Source organism: Sus scrofa, chromosome 10, assembly GCF_054392235.1.
Source record: "Sus scrofa isolate SSC_HxYL_T2T_F1_AM1 chromosome 10, Sscrofa_HxYL_maternal_Yorkshire_Landrace_v2.0, whole genome shotgun sequence".
NCBI lineage: Eukaryota > Metazoa > Chordata > Mammalia > Artiodactyla > Suidae > Sus > Sus scrofa.
In genome coordinates, this window is record NC_139392.1 from 1,876,021 (window position 1) to 1,885,075 (window position 9,055).

Below are 9,055 nucleotides of genomic sequence, written 5' to 3' on the forward strand. Positions count from 1 at the left end.
AGTGTGTTAAGAATCCAACTGCAGCGGCTCAGGTCACTCCAGAGGCGCAAGTACCATCCCTGGTGAGACACAGTGGGTTAAAGGATCTAAGGTTGCATGGCTGTGTGGTAGGTCACCACTTTAGCTCAGATACGATCACTGGTTCAGGAACTTTCATATTCCATGTGTGTGGCTGAAAAAGGAGGAAAAAAAAAAAAGCCATGTGCCATGTGCTCAGATGGTGATATAACCTTGGCAATGAGCAAAGATTTCCAATTCACCAAAAACACGACAGCCCTACCAACCGACAACTGTCAGATATTGCTTGAGCTAGAAATAAACTTATAATGACAGTCTTAGGAATATGTGTCGTAGAACTTCAAGAAACATTATAAAATGTTCTGTATATCATAACCAGTGAGATTAATTCTAGTTGTGTTAGTTTATAATGCTAGTTATTCTATTTATATTCTAGTTATTATTGGTTTAAAACTTGAAGATTACTCATTGTAATTCTCCACATTGACGGTAAAAAAATAAAGGAAAAAAATTACCTTGAAAATTACCAGAAAATGCATGTGACAAAATAAGACATCCAAATTATGATTTAGGAAAATATCCCTTCCAGGAGTTCTCTTGTGGATGCAGCAGGTTAAGAATCCAGCATTGTCACTGCAGTGGCTTGGGTCACTGCTGTGATTGAGGCAGGGTGGGTCCCTGCCCAGGAATTTTCACACTGGGGTATACTTGACTTACAATGTTGTGTTAGTTTCAGGTGTACAGCAAAGTGAATCAGTTCCACATATGCATATATCCATTCTTTTTCAGATTCTTTTCCTATATATAGGTCACCACAGAGTACTGAGTAAATTTCCTCTGTGCCATACAGTATATTCTTATTCCTAGTCCCTTCCATATATGGTAGTGTGCCTACGTCAAGCCCAATTTATCCCTCCCCCCAATATTCCTCTTTGGTAATCATAAGTCTGTTTCTGTTTTATGAATAAGTTCTTTTGTATCATTTTTATTAAATTGCACATACTATTGATCACATATAATTATCTTTCTCCGTCTGACTCACTTCACTTAGGATGATAATATCTAGATCCGTCCATGTTGGTGCAAATGGCATTATTTTATTCTTTCTTATGAGTATTTCAATAGATGCAGAAAAAAGTTTTGACAAAATTCAATACCCATTTCTGATAAAAACTCTCCAGAAAGTGGGCATGGAGGGACCCTATCTCAACATAATATAAGCCATATATGACAAAACCACAGCTAACACCATTCTTTTTTTTTTTTTTTTTTTTTGGTCTTTTTGCCATTTCTTGGGCCGCTCCCATGGCGTATCGAGGTTCCCAGGCTAGGGGTCTAATCAGAGCTGTAGCTGTCAGCCTATGCCAGAGCCACAGCAACGCGGGATCCAAGCCGTGTCTGCGACCTACACTACAGCTCACGGCAAGGGCATATCCTTAACCCACTGAGCAAGGGTAGGGATCGAACCAGCAACCTCATGGTTCCTAGTCGGATTCATTAACCACTGCACCATGACGAGAACTCCGCTAACATCATTCTTAACAGTGAAAAGTTGGACACATTTCTGCTAAGATGAGAAACAAGACAAAATGTCCATTCTCACTACTTTCATTCAGCATAATTTTAGGAGTCCTAGCCATGGCAATCAGAGAAGAAAAATAAATCAAAGGAATAAAAGAAATCCAAATTGGAAAAGAAGAAGTAAAATTATCACTGTTTGCAGATGACATGATACTCTACCTAGAAAATCCTAAAGACACTACCAGAAAACTGTTAGAGCTCATCTGTGATTTTGGTAAAGTTTCAGTATACAGAATTAATACACAGAAATCCACTGCATTTCTATATACTAACAGTGAAAGATCAGAAAGAGAAATTACGGATGTAATCCTGTTTACCATCACATCAAAAAGAATAAAACACCTAGGAATAAAGCCACCTAATAAAAAAAAAAAAAAAGACTTGTACTCTGAAAACTATAAGACACTGATGGAAGAAATCAAAGATGACATAAACTGATGGAAAAATATACCACGATCTTGGACTGGAAGAATCAATAGCATCAGTAGGACTATAATACCCAGGACAGTCTATAGATTCAATACAATCCCTATCAAGTTACCAACAACATTATTCACAGAACTAGAACAAAATATTTTAAAATTCATGTGGAAACACAAAAGACCCCAAATAGCTAAATCAATATTGAAAAAGAAAAGTGGAACTGGAAGAATCAGGCTCCCTGACTTCAGACTATATTGCAAAACCACAGTAATCAAAACAGTATGGTACTAGCACAAACATGAAATACAGATCAGTGAAAAAAATAAACCCAAGCACCTATAGACAACTAATCTATGATGAAGGAGGCAACAATACACAGCGGAGGGAAGAAAGTCTCTCCAATAAGTTTTACTAGGAGAATTAGGCAGGTATATGTAAAAGAATGCTGGTAATGTTTTGATTTCTTGTTCTGGTTAATGAACTAATTTAAAATATGAAAATACTTCATTCTGTAACCTTACAATGTGTATAATATTCTTCTCCTTCAAATTAAATTCCTGAAATGGACTTAGAGGGTTGTTTTTTGATTTTTTTTTAATTTTGTTTTAGGGTTTGTTTTTTTCCCCCTCGTTTCCATGTACGTTTTAAATCACTTACCCTATTCTAAACTGTATTCCAAATGTGTTGCTAAATCCAACTGAAATATCTGTCTTATCTGTATTGATATCTTTCTCAGAATTAAAATGGTAAGAATCAATGCTTTTGACTGTTTCTTCATTATGTAAATACTCTCTTAAATTTATGTTCATCAAACTGCCCATCTCCTGGTTTGTTCTTAGATTATTAACTTTGTTGTTAAATATTGGTGTTTCTAAAGACACCTTCTGAGTTTACCTCTCAGTGATTCATATAAGACATTCAGATACATAAATTTAGTCATTACAGATTAAACCAATGACTTCTAAATTTTATTTAGAAATTTACTTAAATGTATTTCAGCCTATTTATTCCTAATTACCCTTTCTACAAAAGTTAGTTCAATCTCAGCAAGCTCAAAATTTTATCATGATTTTTCCATCAAACCTATCTCTCTTCCAATATTTAAAGTCTCTGGAAATGACCCAGTCTGTCCATCACTCTGAATGCTAGAAGCCAATACTTGTTCTTGACCTGACTCTCTCATGCTCCACAGCCAATCTATCCCTAAACCCACCCATTGTACCTCCAAAATAATCTCTCAGACGGAGAGTTATTCTCTGTTTCTATTTCACCATGACCCCTAATTCAATTATTTTTCTTTTAATTTTATGACCATACCCTCTGCATGTGGAAGTTCCTGAGCCAGGGATCGAATCCAGGGAGCTGCAGCTGCGACTTAACCCACTGCACCACGCCATGGATTGAATGTGCGCTGCTGCAGAGACGACAGCAGATTCTTCACCCACTGCACCACAGAAGGAACACCCTGATTCAATTTTTAGCTGATGTTGACCTGAACCCCTGTATTTCCTCCTTTGCTGTTCTTTTCTCCTCCATATTTGGTCCCTAATAATCCATTTCCTACACCACAGCCAGAAGAGTCTTCTCAAAACACTCATCTAGTCTAGTTATTGGTGATCCTCCTAGATTCCTGTTTCTGGGATGAAATAGCTGGAAATAGCTGCTGTTTTCCACACACTGCTGAGCCCCTCCAGGCAGTCACTCTGGGTCTATGTGAAAGGACTCACCAATCTTGGGAGCCCCTCCCAGGAATAAACCTACCCACAAGAAGCAAGCCCTGGTCCATGACTGAAACAAATATCAAAGATACTCACTCCTTGCCAGAATTTGCAACAACTCTGAAGGACAGTCCCAGACTCTAGGCTTCCTGCAAAACAGGCTGTGACCTCGGTTGGAATTGCATGGTGGGTCAGCTGCCCTCTCAGCACAAACCTGCCTTTTTATCAGGTATCCCTAGAGAGCACAGCCAATACACTGACTGCTTAGAACGGTCTATCTCTGTTTCCAGAAAGCCCAAGAAACCTCATTTCTAAGAACGAAAACCATTTCACCGACTTCTTGGTTTTTAGTACAACTCTAAAATCTTCAGGTGGTTTACAGAGCTCTGCAGGGAATTTTCCTCACCTATGCCTCTTGCCCTGAGCTCCAGCCACATTAGCACGTTTTTAATGTTTCAGAGCAAGATCACCTGCAGCAACCCATTCTTCGTCTGTCCCTTCCTCAACATGCTGTTAACTCCGAATCCATCCTCAGATCTCAGTGTCCCTAGTGGGAATCAATTTATATTGGTTTCCAGGCCAGTCCAATTATTCTCTCTCTACTCATATTTTTTATTACCTCACCCTCATTATGTGGTATGTGCCAGAGGTCAGGAAACTGTGGCCTATAGGCCAAGCCAATCTGCTGCTTGTTTCTGTGAAGGATTTTTCAAAAGGAAGCCGTGCCCGTAAGTATTGTCTGTGGCTGTTTTCACGACAATAGCAGAGCTGAGTAGATGCGAGAGAGACCATTCGGCATGCAATGCCCAAACCATTATTATCTGGCCCTTTATAAGAAATATTTACTCATACTTGCCCATGCTCCATACAATATTGCATGTGAATAATATATACATCACACATGTGTGTATAAGACATATGTAAACATCACGTAGTATAAACTACTGTAGACGTAGCATTAGGATGGTTTACTATCTCTGTAATAAAGGAAGGATGAAATAACAGACGCAAAAGCACATAAGTCATGGGTAAGTGATATGTACAGAACATGTGTCTGACAGAAATGCAGCAGTGTAAAACCATGTTAAACACACATAAGAACTTGAAAGGTCTTCTTTTTTTTAGTTATCAAGATATTGATATAAAATATGCTATTGTTGGAGTTTCTGTCGTGGCTCAGCAATTAACAAACCCGACTAGCATCCATGAGGATACAGGTTTGATCCCAGGCCCTTGCTCAGTGGGTTAAGGATCTGGCATTGCCGTGAGCTGTGGTGTAGGTTGCAGACCCGGCTCGGATCCTGCATTGCTGTGGCTGTGGTGTAGGCCAGTGGCTACAGCTCTGATTCGACCCCTAGCCTGGGAACCTCCAGATGCCGTAGGTATGGCCCTAAAAAAAAACCCATTCTATTGCTGTTGAGGTTGGATGTCTACATGTTTAGTGACTACTTATATTTTCTCTTTGTACTTTACCTTTTGGTCTACTTAGTACTGGAGGATAGTGTGATTTTTAAAGTATATGAGATCTTTGCTTGTGTGTAAAAGATGGACACTTGGCCTTCTCTTTGCAAATATTTTTCCAAGCACGAGTTGTGTTTTCTAATATTTACATATATATTTCACACTCGATGTGGCTAAATCATTGTGTTGTAGCGTATATATGTATTTACCTTGATTTTTAATAGAGTTTAAATAATTTTTCATTATTTTTCCATGATTATAGAAATAGAAAGGAATGTGGGAGCTATGTGTACATACACACATTTTTAATTTGATCTAAACCCATGTGGCTGACATGGTGATTGTTAATGTATTAATATTTCGACTGTTTATTTTCCTACGCTTTTTCACATTTAAAATAATTAATGTTTTGGATGGGCGTGGAGGCTACTGGCTTTTATTTCAGCCGCATTTACGTGGTACCTGGTGTGAAGCACCTTGAAGATGTTACAAAGTGAACACAAAGCTATTCGGGGCGGCAAAGGTAACAAGAGTCATCGCTGACATTTAGCCAGTGGCAATGAATCCTTCCCCCAAACCCAGGAATGAGGCACTTCTATGATCCGCACTTGGAGAGGAGAAAAGCAGGGAGAACAGAGACAGGAAGCGCTTTCCCAGGGTTCGTGGAGAAGCCAGGACGTGGGCCTGAGCCATAGGACTTGTTCAGTTCCTGTGTGTGTAATAATACATACCAACGTCTTTGGTGGGCGGAGAGAAAATAGAAAAGCTATTTTGTAATTTTTTTTTTTTACTATTCAATTTTAAAGCTCATCTTTTTAATAGCAGTTATTTCATTATAAATGCCTCTGAAACTCTGTGACCCAATGCAAGTCCTTCCCTGATGGATTGAAACTTTTTTTTTTTTTTTTGCCTTTCCTAGGACCGCTTCTGTGGCATATAGAGGTTCCCAGGCTAGGGGTCTAATTGGAGCCGTAGCCACCAGCCTACACCAGAGCCACAGCAACGCGGGATCCAAGCCACATCTGCAACCTACACCACAGCTCACGGCAATGCCGGATCCTTAACCCACTGAGCAAGGGCAGGGACTGAACCCGCAACCTCATGGTTCCTAGTCGGATTCGTTAACCACTGCGCCACGACGGGAACTCCGGACTGAGACTTCTTATTTGTTTTTTATTTATTTTTTTTAGGCCTCCACTCATGGCATATAGGGGTCAAATCAGAACTGTAGCCGCTGGCCTATGCCACAGTCATAGCAAAGCCAGGTCCAAGCTGTCTGTGACCTACACCACAGCTCATGGCAATGCTGGATCCTTAACCCACTGAACGAGGCCAGGGATCAAACCTGCTTCCTCTTGAATCCCAGTCAGATTCGTTTCCACTGGCCATGACGGGAACTCCATGAAACTTTGTTATTTGTAAATGCTCAGGTCCAAGCTATAAAGTCAATTTAAGAAAAAATCCTTTTGCCTCTCCTGGGGGTAGAAGAATGGACACAAGCCTAACACCTCAGGGCGGACTGTGGTTGCAGCCACATTAATCAATCTGCACATGAGCCCATCCAACTCTCGACCTGATAAATCCTACCGCAGAGACACTGGCCATCAGCGAAGGAAGGTCCGCGTTCTCGCTCCCAAGACAAGGGGTCAAGTCGCATTAGAAGGCACCGCTGAGCTGGCACTTTGGCCTGTTGGAGAGGCCGCTCCTGGCTCTCTTCTGGAAGCGATATCTGAGACACAGGCGCAGATCCCCCAACGCACCCAGACCACACCTTACGTTTCTTTAAGATGAGAGTTATTGCACGTCTTCTCGCTGCAGTTTCATCGCTCTGGTCCAAACACAGAGAAAGGCCTTCCTCACAGTTGCCCTCTTTCCTCTGCTTCTATGCTTTGCTGCACACCTAGCTGACTTCACGGGGTCCTGCTCAAAAACAATGTTTTCTACCTGAATATTCCACACGCTGTGGCTTTCAAATTACTTCACCTGCAAGCACGTGAGGAAAGATGTTTGTAGGATGAAGGATGTTCTGCTCAGACCAGGCATCATCCGTGAAGGGGCACGACCTTGAGTTGCAGGGACCGTGTCTCCTCATTTGGTGACATGGGACACGATGCATCTCCGTGTGTGCAAGTGTCTTCCCAGGCTTTTCGATTTGCTGGGAGCTAAACCCACAACGTGGTGGGAAACTTGATATTCCTGCTAGAGATTCACTCCTGCTGCCTTAGATGGACCACGTGAACTGTACACGGCGTCTTTCCTTCCCCCAGGGTCCAGTTTATCAGGCGGGAAAAGTAAGCTGGATTCCCAGGGAAACTGTGTGCCTAAGAGCGTCCCATCTCTTCATTTCTATGAAGCTACTTTCCAAAAGGGAAATACAAGGGGTTACTTCCTGAGTTATATATCCTGTGTCCAGTGCCTCAAGCAGAACTTTGTTCTTTGGCTCCCCAGGGACACAGCAAATTTATTAATTCTAGAGAGAGAGGCTCGAAAGCCTAAACATATATACATACTTTTTTAAATTTTATACTAAAATTAATTATACTAATTATTTTTTCAATTACTAGCACAGCTCCCATCATGGCTCAGTGGCAACAAACCCGACAGTGTTGAGGAGGATGCGGATTTGATCCCTGGCCTCACTCAGTGGGTTATAAGGATCCAGTGATGCCACGAGCTGTGGCGTAGGTCACAGATGTGGCTTGGATCTGGTGTTGCTGTGGCCGTGGTGCAGCTCTAATTCTTCCCCTAGCCTGGGAACGTCCATGCGCTGTGGGTGTGGCCCTAAAAAGACAAAAACAAAAACCAAGGAAACAAAACAAAACAAAAAACCAAAAAAACTAGCATGATGCCTTTTTATCGTCTTTTCTAAATCATTATCTTCAGTTCGTATGTGTTTGTTTTGTTTTAAGAGGGGAAAGGACACATCTGTTCTCCCTCATTATTTGTTTTTTCTGTAAAATTAAAGGAGGACAGAATTTGCTCTGCCTCTCTTTGTGCTTGGGCAAAATAACTCCGCTTTAACTGAGACTGGTTATATCATTGTCTACTACAAATTTACATGAAAGCTCAGGGAGTGAAATTCAGGAGTTTAGGTTCTTAGATCCTAGTTCTTGAAGGCTCATCACTTCACAAAAGGCCATTTTCTGAGTTTGGGTTTTTTTGTTTTTTGGGTTTGTTTTTGTTTTTGTTTTTGTTTCTTTTTTGGGCTGCACCCATGGCATATAGAAGTTCCCAGGCTAGGAGTCAAATTGGAGCTGCAGCTACTGGTCTACACCACAGCCACAGCAACAGGAGATCCAAGCCGTGTCTGCCACCTACACCACAGCTCACAGAAATGCCAGATCGTTAACCCACTGAGCGAGGTCAGGGATCAAACCTGTGCCCTCATGGATGCTGGTCAGATTCATTTCCGCTGAGCCATGATGAGAACGCCCCATTTTCTGTATTTATAATGAGATTCATCATTTAATGTGAGGCAACTTTTCAATGAGGATGATATGGTCATTATTTAAGTCAGACTGTTAGTTACAACAAGGCACCGTAGCAGCTAGAAAATGACAGATATTATAAACAGACGAAACGTGATCTGATTTGTTACTGACAGGAAGATGCAAAGGCCCCTCTGATGGGACTTTTCAATCTGAGAATTACAGTAGGTCAGACCGGAGAGTTAAAACACCAAATGAAAATTTGTAAAGCTAAGGAGTGGAAAGTAGGGGAATTGAAAGCCATTCGTCACTGTAACGCTTCCCTATAGACTGAGAAGAGATAAGGGATTCTGTTCACACAAGAATTTCCAGTTTATCCGACGCAAAATTGTTTTTCTTCTACAAGATTACATTGGAACTTATGAA